This window comes from Lepus europaeus, chromosome 17, assembly GCF_033115175.1.
Source record: "Lepus europaeus isolate LE1 chromosome 17, mLepTim1.pri, whole genome shotgun sequence".
Classification (NCBI taxonomy): Eukaryota; Metazoa; Chordata; class Mammalia; order Lagomorpha; family Leporidae; genus Lepus; species Lepus europaeus.
Genome location: NC_084843.1, coordinates 58,695,071 through 58,710,358, shown reverse-complemented (window position 1 = coordinate 58,710,358; position 15,288 = coordinate 58,695,071). Strand labels below are relative to the sequence as shown.

General features: G+C 42.7%; 1 long non-coding RNA gene and 1 pseudogene across 1 annotated transcript in view; one reads left to right on the top strand and one right to left on the bottom strand.

The window, feature by feature from the left end:
* Positions 1–15,288, top strand: part of LOC133775686 (uncharacterized) — a 53,820-nt gene that overhangs the window by 12,463 nt on the left and 26,069 nt on the right. The gene's annotated exons all lie outside the window — the stretch shown is intronic.
* On the bottom strand, positions 913–997 carry LOC133776444 (small nucleolar RNA SNORA40; annotated as a pseudogene).

Sequence of the window (15,288 nt, the reverse complement as noted above, 5' to 3'; positions counted from 1 at the left end):
GCTGTACTATTAAAAGCAGGTGGATATGGTATAATGCAGATCCCAGCCATTCTGAACCCATAGCAGACTGCATAGCCTGCTCGTTCCTGATACCATCCGGATGAGGAATAATTATAACCAGCTTACTCTGTCTTCGCCAAACTGATCTAAAATCATTAATTGCCTGTTTATCAGTCAGTCACATAGCACTAGTGATTGTAGCTGTTCTAATCCGAGCTCCCTGAAGCTTTAAAGGAGTACAGCCTTCATAGTTGACCATGGCCTAATACCACCTAAATTATTCTGCCTAGAAACTCAAGTTATCAGTGAATTCACAGCCATGCTGTATTACTGGCACAAGGCCTCCAAAGGTGTTACCACTAACAACAACAGGTTGGCTATTAGCAACTAGCTTAGCTCTGTCATCAACCATTGACATAGTGGGACAACTGTTCCTAGTCTTAGCATCATGTTCATGATCAATTTTAATGGGAGCCAGTAGATTAATGCTGCCCTAAACTCCCTGTGCATCCCAAGAGGTGTCTCAACTGCTGTCCACAATGCCCCCACTTGAATGTTTTTCTGTTTCAAAGATTGTAACATTTATTTTTAAATCTTAAATTTGCCTTTTAATTTTTTCAGGATTTGATTTATACAAACTTTGGACATTTTAAATCTATTGATGGTATTTTTTGACAGTCCTGCTCACTCTAATGTAACACATCCTCCATGAGAGCTTTGAATTAATGTTTTGCTCCTTCCTCTATCTATTTAATTCTGTGGTTTTTCTTCTCGTAAGAACCCATATGGCAGGAATTCCCTAAAAGAAGGAGCCATAGGGACCTTCATTAATTATATGTTCTGTATGGTAGTCAAAAGAGGTAACAGATCTGTTCGTATCTGAATACATTTCTATTCCTTTATTTTTTTCATCATATTCCTTCTTATATATATCAGAACTCATACTGAACAATGAGTTCTGGATTGCAAAAGAGCAGTTATTTTTTATTTATGAATATTTCATTTATTTCTTCAAAAGCATCATAAAGAACAGGCTACTGGGATAAAATTGTACCAGAAACATTATTACATTAGCATTCCTATTACTCATAGTTTCTTTTTTTTAATATACAGAAGATCAATTTAGTGTATATTAAGTAAAGATTTCAACAGTTTGCACCCACACAGAAACACAAAGTGTAAAGTACTGTTTAAGTACTAGTTATAGCATTAATTCACATTGTACAACACATTAAGGACAGAGATCCTACATGAGGAGTAAGTGCACAGTGACTCCTCTTGTTGACTTAACAAATTGACACTCTTGTTTATGGCGTCAGTAATCACCCTAGGCTCTTGTCATGAGTTGCCAAGGCTATGGAAGCCTTTTGAGTTTGCCGTCTCTGATCTTATTTAGACAAGGTCATAGTCAAAGTGGAAGTTCTCTCCTCCCTTCAGAGAAAGGTACCTCCTTCTTTGATGACCTGTTCTTTCCACTGGGGTCTCACTCGCAGAGATCTTTCATTTAGGTTTTTTCTTTTTCTTTTTTTTTTTCTTTTTTCTTTTCTTTTTTTTGGCCAGAGTGTCTTGGCTTTCCATGCCTAAAATACTCTCATGGGCTCTTCAGCCAGATCCGAACGCCTTAAGGGTTGATTCTGAGACCAGAGTGCTATTTAGGACATCTGCCATTCTATGAGTCTGCTGTGTATCCTGCTTCCCATGCTGGATCATTCTCTCCTTTTTAATTCTATCAGATAATATTAGCAGACATTAGTCTTGTTTATGTGATCTCTTTGATTCTTTTTTTTTTTTTTTTTGACACGCAGAGTGGACAGTGAGAGAGAGAGAGAGAGAGAGAGAGAGAGAGAGAGAGAAAGATCTTCCTTTGCTGTTGGTTCACCCTCCAATGGCTGCCGCAGCTGGCGCGCTGCGGCCGGCACACCGCACTGATCCGAAGGCAGGAGCCAGGTGCTTCTGGTCTCCCATGGGGTGCAGGGCCCAAGCACTTGGGCCATCCTCCACTGCACTCCCTGGCCACAGCAGAGAGCTGGCCTGGAAGAGGGGCAACCGGGACTAGAACCCAGTGTGCCGGCGCCGCAAGGTGGAGGATTAGCCTATTGAGCTGCGGCGCCGGCCGATCCCTTTGACTCTTAATCCTATCATTATGATCAATTGTGAACTGAAATTGATCACTTGGACTAGTGAGATGGCATTGGTACATGCCACCTTGATGGGATTGAATTGGAATCCCCTGGCACGTTTCTAACTCTACCATTTGGGGCAAGTCCAATTGAGCATGTGCCAAACTGTATATCTCCTCCCTCTCTTATTCCCACTCTTATATTTAACAGGGATCACTTTTCAGTTAAATTTAAACACCTAAGAATAATTGTGTGTTAATTACAGAGTTCACCAAGAATATTAAAAAATACTAAAAGGGATAAAGTATTAAGTTGTTCATCAACAGTCAGGACAAGGGCTGATCAAGTCACTGTTTCTCATAGTGTCCATTTCACTTCAACAGGTTTCCTTTTTGGTGCTCGGTTAGTTGTCACTGATCAGGGAGAACATATGATATTTGTCCCTTTGGGACTGGCTTATTTCACTCAGCATGATGTGTCCAGATTCCTCCATTTTGTTGCAGATGACCGGATTTCATTGTTTTTTTTTTACTGCTGTATAGTATTCTATAGAGTACATGTCCCATAATTTCTTTTTTTTTTTTTTATTAAACTTTTATTTAATGAATATAAATTTCCAAAGTATAGCTTATGGGTTACAATGGCTTCCCCCCTCCCATAACTTCCCTCCCGCCTGCAACCCTCCCCTTTCCCGCTCCCTTTCCCCTTCCATTCCTGTAAAGATTCATTTTCAATTCTCTTTGTATACAGAAGATCAGTTTAGTATATATTAGGTAAAGATTTCAACATTTTGCCCATATAGCAACATCAAGTGAAAAAACTACCATTGGATTACTAATTATAGCATTAAATAGCAATGTACAGCACATTAAAGACAGAGATCCTACATAATTTTTTTTTCAAATTAATTAATTTTCTATGCCATTTCCATTTTAACACCAGGTTTTTTTTTTTTCATTTCCAATTCTCTTTATATACAGAAGATCACTTCAGTATATAATTAGCAAAGACCTCATCAGTCTGCGCCCACACAGAAACGCAAAGTATAAAAATACTGTTTCAGTACCAGTCATAGCATCACTTGGCTTTAGACGACACATTAGGGACAGATCCCACATGGGGTGTAAGTACACAGTGACTCCTGTTGCTGACTTAACAATTTGACACTCCTGTTCATGGCGTCAGTAATCTCCCTAGGCTCTAGTCATGAGTTGCCAGGGCTATGGAAGCCTTTAGAGTTCGCTTTGATCTTATTCCGATAGGGTCATAGTCAAAGTGGAGGTTCTCTCCTCCCTTCGGAGAAGGGTACCTCCTTCTTTGATGGCCCCGTTCTTTCCACTGGGATCTCACTCACAGAGATCATTCATTTAGGTCTTTTTTTTTTTTTTCCATGATATCTTGGCTTTCCATGCCTGCTATACTCTCATGGGCTCTTCAGCCAGATCTGAATGCCTTGAGGGCTGATTCTGAGGCCAGGGTGTTGTTTAGGACATCTGCCATCCTATGAGTCTGCTGTGTATCCCACTTCCCATGTTGGATCTTTCTCTCCCTTTTTGATTCTATCAGTTAGTATTAGCAGATACTTGTCTTGTTTGTGTGATCTCTTTGACTCTTAGACCTATCAGAGCTATCAATTGTGAGCTGAAATTGATCACTTGGACTAGTGCGATGGCATTGGTACATGCCATCTTGATGGAATTGTGTTGGAATCCCCTGGCACATTTCTAACTCCACCATTTGCGGCCAGTCCGATTGAGCATGTTCCAAATTGTTCATCTCCTCCCTCTCTTTTTCCACTCTTAGATTTAACAGGGATCACTTTTCAGTTAAAATTTAAACACCTAAGAATAATTGTGTGTTAATTACTGAGTTCAACCAATAGTACTAGAACAACAACAACAACAACAAATACTAAAAAGGATAAAGTATTACATTGTACATCTAAAGTCAGGACAGGAGCTGATCAGTTCATTGTTGCTTATAGTGTCCATTTCACTTAACAGGTTTCCCCTTTGGCGCTCAGTTGTCACCGATCAGGGAAAACAAATGATATTTTTCTCTTTGGGACTGGCATAATTCACTCAGCATGATGTTTTCCAGATTGCTCCATCTTGTTGCAAATGACTGGGTTTCGTTGTTTCTTACTGCTGTATAGTATTCTATGGAGTACATGTCCCATAATTTCTTTATCCAGTCTACTGTTGATGGGCATTTGGGTTGGTTCCAGGTCTTAGCTATTGTGAATTGAGCTGCAATAAACATTAATGTGCAGATGGCTTTTTTATTAGCCAAATTAATTTCCTTTGGGTAAATTCCAAGGAGTGGGATGGCTGGGTTGTATGGTAGGGTTATGTTCAGGTTTCTGAGGAATCTCCAGACAGACTTCCATAGTGGCTTAACCAGTTTGCATTCCCACCAACAGTGGGTTAGTGTCCCTTTTTCCCCACGTCCTCTCCAGCATCTGTTGTTGGTAGATTTCTGGATGTGAGCCATTCTCACCGGGGTGAGATGGGACCTCATTGTGGTTTTGATTTGCATTTCTCTGATTGCTAGTGATCTTGAACATTTTTTCATGTGTCTGTTGGCCATTTGGATTTCCTCTTTCAAAAAATGTCTATTGAGGTCCTTGGCCCATCTCTTAAATGGGTTGCTTGTTTTGTTGTTGTGGATTTTCTTGATTTCTTTGTAGATTCTGGTTATCAATCCTTTATCTGTAGTATAGTTTGCGAATATTTTTTCCCATTCTGTTGGTTGCCTCTTCACTTTCCTGACTGTTTCTTTTGAAGTACAGAAACTTCTCAATTTGATGCAATCCCAAATGTTAATTTTGGTTTTGACTGCCTGTGCTGTTGGAGTATTTTCCAGGAAGTCTTTGCCTGTGCCTATATCTTGCAGGGTTTCTCCAATGCTCTCTAATAATTTGATGGTTTCGGGTCGTAGATTTAAGTCTTTAATCCATGTTGAGTGAATTTTTGTGTAAGGTGATAGGTATGGGTCTTGCTTCAAGCTTCTGCATGTGGAAATCCAATTTTCCCAGCACCATTTATTGAATAGACTGTCCTTATTCCAGGGATTAGATTTGGATCTTTGGTCAAATATAAGTTGGCTGTAGATGTTTGGATTGATTTCTGGTGTTTCTATTCTGTTCCATTGGTCTATCCATCTGTTTCTGTACCAGTACCATGCTGTTTTGATAACAACTGCCCTGTAGTATGTCCTAAAATCAGGTATTGTGATGCCTCCGGCTTTGTTTTTGTTGTACAGGATTGCTTTGGCTATTCGAGGTCTTCTGTGTCTCCATATGAATTTCAGCATCATTTTTTCTAGATCTGAGAAGAAGGTCTTCGGGATCTTGATGGGTATTGCATTGAATGTATAAATTGCTTTTGGGAGAATAGACATTTTGATGATATTGATTCTTCCAATCCATGAGCATGGAAGATTTCTCCATTTTTTGGTATCCTCTTCTATTTCTTTTTGTAAGGTTTTGTAGTTTTCATCGTAGAGATCTTTAACGTCTTTGGTTAAGTTTATTCCAAGATATTTGATTGTTTTTGTAGCTATTGTGAATGGGATTGATTTTAGAAGTTCTTCCTCAGCCGTGGCATTGCCTGTGTATACAAAGGCTGTTGATTTTTGTGGGTTGATTTTATATCCTGCTACTTTGCCAAACTCTTCGATGAGTTCCAGCAGTCTCTTAGTAGAGTTCTTTGGGTCCCCTAAATAAAGAATCATATCATCTGCAAAGAGGGATAGTTTGAGTTCGTCCTTCCCGATTTGTATCCCTTTCATTTCTTTTTCTTGCCTAATAGCTCTGGCCAAAACTTCCAGAACTATATTGAATAGCAGTGGTGAGAGAGGGCATCCCTGTCTGGTACCAGATTTCAGTGGAAATGCTTCCAACTTTTCCCCATTCAATAGGATGTTGGCCGTGGGTTTTTCATATATTGCTTTGATTGTATTAAGGAATGTTCCTTCCATACCCAGTTTGCTTAGAGTTTTCATCATGAAAGGGTGTTGTATTTTATCAAATGCTTTCTCTGCGTCTATTGAGAGAATCATATGGTTTTTCTTCTGCAGTCTGTTAATGTAGTGTATTACGTTGATTGTTTTGCGAATGTTGAACCATCCCTGCATACCGGGGATGAATCCCACTTGGTCTGGGTGGATGATCTTTCTGATGTGTTGTTGCATTCTATTGGCCAGAATTTTATTGAGTATTTTTGCATCTATGTTCATCAGGGATATTGGTCTGTAATTCTCTTTCAATGTTGCGTCTCTTTCTGGCTTAGGAATTAAGGTGATGGTGGCTTCATAGAAAGAATTTGGGAGGATTCCCTCTTTTTCGATTGCTCTGAATAGTTTGAGAAGAATTGGAGTTTGTTCTTCTCTAAATATCTGGTAGAACTCAGCAGTGAATCCATCTGGCCCTGGGCTTTTCTTTGTTGGGAGGGCCTTTATTACTGTTTCAATTTCTGTGTCAGTTATTGGTCTGTTTAGGTTTTCTATGTCTTCCTGGCTCAATTTAGGGAGGTTGTATGTGTCCAAGAATCTGTCCATTTCTGATAGATTTCCCTGTTTGCTGGCATACAAGTCCTTGTAGTAATTTCTGATGATTCTTTTTATTTCTGTGGTGTCTGTTGTTACGTTTCCCATTTCATCTCTGATCCTATTGATTTGGGTCTTTTCTCTTCTTTTTTTAGTTAGTTGGGCCAATGGGGTGTCAATTTTGTTTATTTTTTCAAAAAACCAGCTCCTTGTCTGGCTGATTTTTTGTAATGTTTTTTTGGATTCAATCCTGTTGATTTCTTCTCTGATTTTAATTATTTCTCTTCTCCTACTGGGTTTGGGTTTGGCTTGCTGCAGATTTTCTAGATCCTTGAGATGACTTGAAAGCTCATCTATTTGGTGCCTTTCCAATTTCTTGATGTAGGCACCTATTGATATAAACTTTCCTCTTAACACTGCTTTTGTTGTATCCCATAGGTTTTGGTATGTTGTGCTGTTATCCTCATTTACTTCCAGAAAATTTTTGATTTCTCTTTTAATTTCTTCTATGACCCATTGTTCATTCAGGAGCATGTTGTTCAATCTCCATGTGTTTGCACGTGCTCTAGGGATTCCTGAGTTGCCAATTTCCAATTTCATTCCTTTGTGGTCTGAGAAGCTGCATGGTATGATTCTAATTCTTTTGACTTTGCTGAGACTTGCTTTATGGCCTAGTATGTGGTCAATCCTAGAGAGGGTTCCATGTACTGCTGAGAAGAATGTAAAGTCCTTAGATGTAGGATGAAATGTTCTGTAGATATCTGTTAGATCCATTTGGGCTATAGTGTCATTTAAATCTACTGTCTCCTTGTTGATCTTCTGTCCTGTTGATCTGTCTATCTCTGAGAGTGGAGTATTGAAGTCCCCCAGTACTATTGTATTGGGGTCTAAGTCTCCCTTTAAGTCCCTTAACAAGTATTTTAAATAAGCTGGTGCCCTGTAATTAGGTGCATATACGTTGATAATCGTTATTTCTTCCTGTTGAATGGATCCCTTAATCATTATATAGTGCCCCTCTTTGTCTCTCCTAACAGTTTTTGTGGTAAAGTTTATGTTGTCCGATATTAAGATGGCTACGCCCGCTCTCTTTTCATTTCTGTTGGCGTGGTATATCTTTTTCCAGCCTTTCACTCTCAGCTTGTATGGATCATTGTTGGATAGATGGGTTTCTTGTAAGCAGCAAAAGGATGGGTTTTGTTCCTTAACCCAATCAGCCAATCGGTGTCTTTTAACTGGACAGTTCAAGCCATTAACATTCAGTGTGACTATTGAGAAGGAGTAACTTTGCCCTGCCATTTGCCAAAGATATTTTCTAATATCTGGTTTGAGATTCCTGTGATCTTTTGCTGTGAGGTTTCCTTCCTTTACCTTCTTTCATATTGGTGACCGTGTTTCTGTGTTTCTGTATGTAACACATCTTTAAGCATCTTTTGCAGGGCTGGACGAGTGGCGACAAATTCTTTCAATTTCTGTTTGCTATGAAAAGTCTTAATTTCACCTTCATTCACAAATGAGAGCTTTGCAGGATATAATATTCTGGGCTGGCAGTTTTTCTCTCTTAGTACCTGGGCTATATCTCGCCATTCTCTCCTGGCTTGTAGGGTTTCTGATGAGAAATCAGCTGTAAGTCTAATTGGAGATCCTCTGAGAGTAATCTGGCGTTTCTCTCTTGCACATTTTAGGATCTTTTCTTTGTGTTTCACTGTGGTGAGTTTGATTACGACGTGTCGTGGTGAGGATCTCTTTTGATCATGTTTATTAGGGGTTCTCTGAGCTTCCTGTACTAGGATGTCTCTGTCCTTCTCCAAACTTGGGAAATTTTCTGCTAGTATCTCACTAAAAAGGCCTTCTAATCCTTTCTCCCTTTCCATGCCTTCAGGAACTCCTAGAACCCGAATGTTGGGTTTTTTAATAGTATCCTGTAGATTCCTGACAGTATTTTTTAGATTTCTGATTTCTTCTTCTTTTCTTTGATTTGACTGTTTCCTTTCCTGTTCTCTGTCTTCTAATTCCGATATTCTCTCTTCTGCTTCACCCATTCTGTTTTTAAGGCTCTCTAATGTGTTTGCCATTTGATCTATTGAGTTCTTCATTTCATTGTGGTTTTTTGTCACTATCGCAGTTTCCTGTTCCACTAATTTTTTCATTTCATTTTGATTCCTCCTTAATATTTCATTTTCACGGGAGAGATTTTCTATCTTGTCCATTAAGGATTTCTGTAGTTCAAGAATTTGTTTTTGAGAACTTCTTAATGTTCTTATCAATTTTTTGAAATCTGCTTCTTGCATTTCCTCTATCTCTTCATCTTCATAATCTTGCATTGGCATGTCTTGTTCACTTGGGGGCGTCATAGTGCCTTCCTTGTTCTTGGTACCTCCGCTTCTATGTTTCTTGCTTGGCATGTTAGAGATAATTTGTGGTGTTTTTGTTTTTGTTTTTTTCTCTCGTTATACTATGCCTCTAAGTGAGCTGTCTGCTTTGTTGGAGCCTTAGGGGCTGTGATGGGTGTGGCCAGAGAGCTATGCTTGTTTCTTCAGGTTTAAGGCTGTGTAAAGAGCGACTCTCCCAGATTTCTCACTCACTTGCTCCTTGCTGGCTCGCTCTCTCTCTCTCTTTTTTTTTTTTTTTTTGACTCAGTTGGGAGTGGAGTTGAGGGTAGTTGAAATCTGGCCTCTGTGAGTATTCGTTTGATCTACCCCTGGGACCATACACAGAGTTTATGCAGCCCTCAATGTGTTCTCCAGTTTCGCTAAAGATACTGAGTTTGGCTGAGCTTTACATATGTAAAATCGTGGTGCTCTTTGTTTTGCTTGGTGAGTGAAGGGAGAGGCCTCTGTTCCCCCTCCCCCCAATGTCTCGGACTTCTCAGGTCTTTGTCTTACCCTCCTCCGTTCCCGCGCTGGCGAGATTCTGTGGCTCTGGCTCCTCTCCCGCCGCTGCCGCTCGGCTCGTCTCGGTTGGTTTTCCACGCGGTGGGTTCCCTGTAAGTCCTCTGTGTCTCATCCACAAGATCCGGAAGCGTTTCCTCTGCAGTTTTTTTCTTGAGTCTTTTCCTGAGGCTACAGTAATTCCACTTTTATGAAAGTTTATTTTCCCAAACTAAGGCACACGTCCTCACTATCCGCCATCTTGGCTCCCCCCATAATTTCTTTATCCAGTCTACTGTTGATGGGCATTTGGGTTGATTCCAGGTCTTAGCTATTGTGAATTACATTAAACATTAAGGTGCAGACAGCACCTTTGTGTAAATCCCAAGGAGTGGGATGGCTGGGTTGTATGGTAGGGTTATATTCAGGTTTCTGAGGAATCTCCAGACTAACTTCCAGAGTGGCTTTACCAGTTTGCATTCCCACCAACAGTGGGTTAGTATCCCTTTTTCCTCACATCCTCGCCAGTATCTGTTGTTGGTAGATTTCTGAATGTGAGCCATTCTAACCAGGGTGAGGTGAAACCTCATTGTGGTTTTGATTTGCATTTCCCTGATTGCCAGTGATCTTGAACATTTTTTCATGTGCCTGTTGGCCATTTGGATTTCCTCTTTTGAAAAATATTTATTGAGGTCCTTGGGCCATCTCTTAAGTGGGTTGTTTGTTTTGTTGTTGTGGGGTTTCTTGATCTCTTTGTAGATTCTGGTTATTAACCCTTTATCTGTTGCATAGTTTGCAAATATTTTTTCCCATTCTGTAGGAAGCCTCTTTGCTTTCCTGTTTCTTTTGCATTACAGGAACTTCTCAATTCGATGCAATCCCAATTGTTAATTTTGGCTTTGAATGCCTGTGCCTCCAGGGTCTTTTCCAAGAAGTCTTTGCCTGTGCCTATATCTTGCAGGGTTTCTCCAATGCTCTCTAATAATTTGATGGTGTCAGGTCGTAGATTTAAGTCTTTAATCCATATTGAGTGGATTTTTGTGTAAGGTGTAAGGTAGGGGTCTTGCTTCATGCTTCTGCACGTGGAAATCCAATTTTCCCAGCACCATTTGTTGAAGAGACTGTCCTTGCTCCAGGGATTGGTTTTAGATCCTTGATCAAATATAAGTTGGCTTGGATTGATTTCTGGTGTTTCTTTTCTGTTCCATTGGTCTATCCATCTGTTTCTGTACCAGTACCATGCTGTTTTGATTACAACTGCCCTGTAGTATGTCCTGAAATCTGGTATTGTGATGCCTCCGGCTTTGTTTTTGTTGTGCAAGATTGCTTTAGCTATTCGAGGTCTCCTGTGTCTCCATATGAATTTCAGCATCATTTTTTTCAGATCTGAGAAGAATGTCTTTGGTATTTTGATTGGTATCGCATTGAATCTATAAATTGCTTTTGGGAGAATGGACATTTTGATGAAGAGCAGTTATTTTTTACACACTCTCTCTATAGAAGTCTTTGTCCACAAGTGAGACAAAAACATACCAGGCTACCTGTTTCTATTTTTTTAAAGGAGATTTATTTTATTTGAAGAGCAGGGTTACAGAGAAAGGGAGACACACACTCACACACACACACACTCCCTCCATCCACGGGTTCACACCTCAAAAGGTCTCAGTGGCCAGAGCTGGGCCAGGCTGAAACCAGGTGCCTGGAACTCCATCTGGGTCTCCTGCATGCACAGGGGCACAAGCCCCTGTGTTGCACTGCTTCCCCGGGGGCATCAGCAGGGAGCTGGATGGGAAGTGGAGCAGCACCGGGACTCCCCTCTGGAGTGTTCAGAGCTGCAGTGCAGCGCAGTGGCTTGGGCAGGCAGCCAGTGGCCTGGCTGCGAACCCCTCTGGCTATGGGCTCCTCACAGAGCTCCCAGGATGCTCCTTCGTGGATAGCTGCCTGGCTCCCCCAATGACGGGCCAGCTTGGAAGAAAAGCTGAATGGGAGAAGTTTGCAACATGCTTTGTGCCGCTGTCACAGAAAACGGATGTTGGGTTATGGGCATGGCAGTTCTGGCAGGAGAAGTTGCAGGAAGAAGAAAGGAAGCAGAAAAATGTTCTTAAATTCAAAGGGGTAGGCCGGCACCACAGCTCAATAGACTAATCCTCCGCCTTGCGGCGCCGGCACACCGGGTTCTAGTCCCAGTCGAGGCACTGGATTCTGTCCTGGTTGCTCCTCTTCCAGTCCAGCTCTCTGCTGTGGCCTGGGAGTGCAGTGGAGGATGGCCCAAGTGCTTGGGCCCCGCACCCCATGGGAGACAAGGAGGAGGCACCTGGCTCCTGGCTTCAGATTGGCGTGGTGCTCCGGCGGTAGCGGCCATTTGGGGGGTGAACCAACGGGAAAGGAAGACCTTTCTCTCTGTCTCTCTCTCTCACTGTCTAACTCTGCCTGTCAAAAAAAAAAAAAAAAAATCCAAAGGGGCTTCACTGTGCAGCCTGCTTTCAAGTCAATAAAAGCAGATCTGATCTGTGGCACAGTGGATTAAAGCCCTGACCTGCAGAGCTAGCGTCTCATATGGCCGCCACTTCAAGTCCTAGCTGCTCTCCTTCCTATCCAGCTCCCTGATGATGGCCTGGGAGAGCAGTGGAAGATGGCCCAAATGCTTGGGCCCCTGTACCCATATGGGAGACTCGGAAGAAGCTCCTGGCTTCAGCCTTGCCCAGCCCTGGTCATTGTGGCCATTTGGGAGTGAACCAGTGGATGGAAGACCTTTCACTCTCTCTGTGTGTCTCTACCTCTTTCTGTAACTCTGTCTTTCAAATAAATAAATAAATAAAAAGAAAAGAACCAAGCCCCTTGTAGGGTCAGACTCCCTGGAAGAGTAAAAAAAAAATTCAACCCTCTTTAAAAAGAATAACAGTGGAGCAGGTGGGACTTAAATTGGTGCTCTTGTTGGATGCTGGCATGGCAGGTTCTGGTCCCTCACTGAATAGATTGCATTCTTTGATGGCTACCTCAGTTTAAGGGGCTGATAAAGGATAGCCATGCAGGAAAGATTATTGTCATGTTAAGGAAGGATGCTCAGGAACTCAAAACTCTAAATGCAAACCAGTAGTTGGGGGAAACAGTTCCTCAGATCTGATCAGTACACATTGTGTACATTCATTAAAATCTCTCTTTATACCCCCAAAGTATGTGCAATTACTAAGTGGTAATAAAGAGTGTTTTTTAATAAGGAGATGGAAATGGTAACCTAATTTGATCACCACATATTATATATAGGTGTGGAATTATCACATTGTGCCCCAAGGATATACACATATACACAGTTACAACGCTGGCCCCTCAGGTATACAGGTGTATTTTTAAAAGTTTTTTTGTTGTTGTTTTTTGGAACAGAGCATTTGCCCCTCACCACAAAGGCCCATAAATGTTTCGAGGCCATGTGCCAACCATTGAACTACACAGTCATCATGAACACTGCTTCTGTGGCCTCCTGATCCTCATGCCTTAGTTCACCACCTACTGGTTTAGCCTGGTCTATATTTCATTCATGATGCGATAGACCTCTACTGGCACTGAAAGTCCCTTCCTCAGTGAGCTGGCTCAGCTTCTCAAGGGACCAGTTCAGAATCCCTAATCAATAACATCTTGTATGTACTAATTATCTTTTTTTAAAGATTTTTATTTATTTATTTGAGAGGTAAAGTTACAGACAGTGAGAGGGAGAGACAGAGTGAAAGGTCTTCCATCCTTTGGTTCATTCCCCAAATGGCTGCAGTGGCCAGAGCCGATCTGAAGCCAGGAGCCAGGAGCATCTTTCTGGTCTCCCACACAGGTGCAGGGGCCCAAGCACCTGGGCCATCTTCCACTGCTTTCCCAGGCCATAGCAGAGAGCTGGGTCAGAAGAGGAGCAGCCAGGTCGAGAACCAGCCCCCATATGAGATGCTGGCGCCGCAGGCGGAGCATTAACCTACACAGTGCTAGCCCCTGTGCCAAGTATCTTAATGGGTTTGTTTCCACCACCGGAGTTCTCTTAGTGTCAGATCTTCTCCATGACGAGGATGTCCTCCACTGCAGTCAGGTGTAAAGCATTCCCACCTCTTCGTTTTCTGCTTGTGCTGAAGGACAGGACGTGGGTCTACCTTGGTTGTGCTGGGACCCAGTCTTCCCTGAGCTCAGTTGCCTCTAAAGTGCACGCTGTGGTCACCCCTGCTGTGCCCCTTCACGTACAGCCTGCAGAACGATGATGCGAAGGGGGCCTCCTCTGCAGAGCAGCCTCTTATCCTTCATGGGTCGCTGTTCTCAGAAATAAGGGGGTGTTGCAGCCCCTTAGGTAAATGCCACCCGTTTAAATATCCTGGTTTTCCTCCCTTAAAGAGATGCTGTGTTTCTGGCCGGCACCGTGGCTTAACAGGCTAATCCTCTGCCTTGCGGCGCCGGCACACCGGGTTCTAGTCCCGGTTGGGGCGCCGGATTCTATCCCGGTTGCCCCTCTTCCAGGCCAGCTCTCTGCTATGGCCCGGGAAGGCAGTGGAGGATGGCCCAAGTGCTTGGGCCCTGCACCCACATGGGAGACCAGGAGAAGCACCTGGCTCCTGGCTTCGGATCAGCAAGATGCGCCTGCCACAGCGGCCATTGGAGGGTGAACCAACGGCAAAAAGGAAGACCTTTCTCTCTGTCTCTCTCTCTCACTATCCACTCTGCCTGTCAAAAAGGAAAAAAAAAAAAAAGACATATTGTGTTTCTATTCCCAAGGCATGCATGGCTGTGCTCTTACTTCTTTTGGTGTTTGTTTCTCCTCCATCATCACATTTTGACTGTTGTTTTGACTGGGTACAGTGGGTTTTACTGATGATAAATGCCAAGGTAGGGCTCCCTAAGCCCCTCCGGTTCTCCAGGGGATCTTAGACTGGAAATATGCAGAGGAGAAGCTCTAAATGTGTTGGGGTCTGAGTGGGGACAGGGAATCCCCATGAGCTAAGGGCCCCTCTCTCCCTCTGGTGGCCACAGTGGGACTAGTGGTCTCACTGGGACTTGTGGTCCAGGAGGTCATACTTCTTGGAGGCCCTGTGGACCCTAAGGTCCTCCATTCTGGTGCTGTAGCCATATTCATTGTCATATCAGAAAACAAGCTTGACAGAGTGCTCACTGAGGGTAATGCCGTCCCCAACATCAAAGGTAGAGAAGTGGGAGTCACTGTTGAAGTCACAGGAGACGACCTGATCTTAGTGTAACCCAGGATGCCTTTCAGGGGCCCTCTAATACCTGCTCGACATACACTCACAGTCACACACACACACACACACATATGTATATGCAATTTTTTTTTTAGGGAGGCTAAAACATCAGGTAATCTTAGAAGGTTTAAGTCAAGGAGCTTCTGGAATTATCTGAGAGGTTACATGTGTTTATTGGTCTGCACTGGTGACAGTAAGATTGAGTTAACTGTACAGAGAGAGCAGTTTCTATATAGAGATGGGAGTTAAGCAATTGTTGGCTGAATTGTTACTATCCATTCTCGTGTAGGATCCTCGTGGACTCTGATGTTGGTGAAGTTTGCTGATGCTCTTATTTGCCTCCATACAAATGGTTATCTAATTGCACACTGTTGGTTAAGGTTGTGTTGGAATGGGTGCAGGGGCCCAAGGAGTTGGGCGATCTTCTGCTGCTTTCCCAGGCCACAGCAGAGAGCTGGACTGGAAGAGGAGCAGCCGGGACTAGAACCCGGTGCCCATGTGGGATGCCGGCGCCGCAGGCGGAGGATTAGC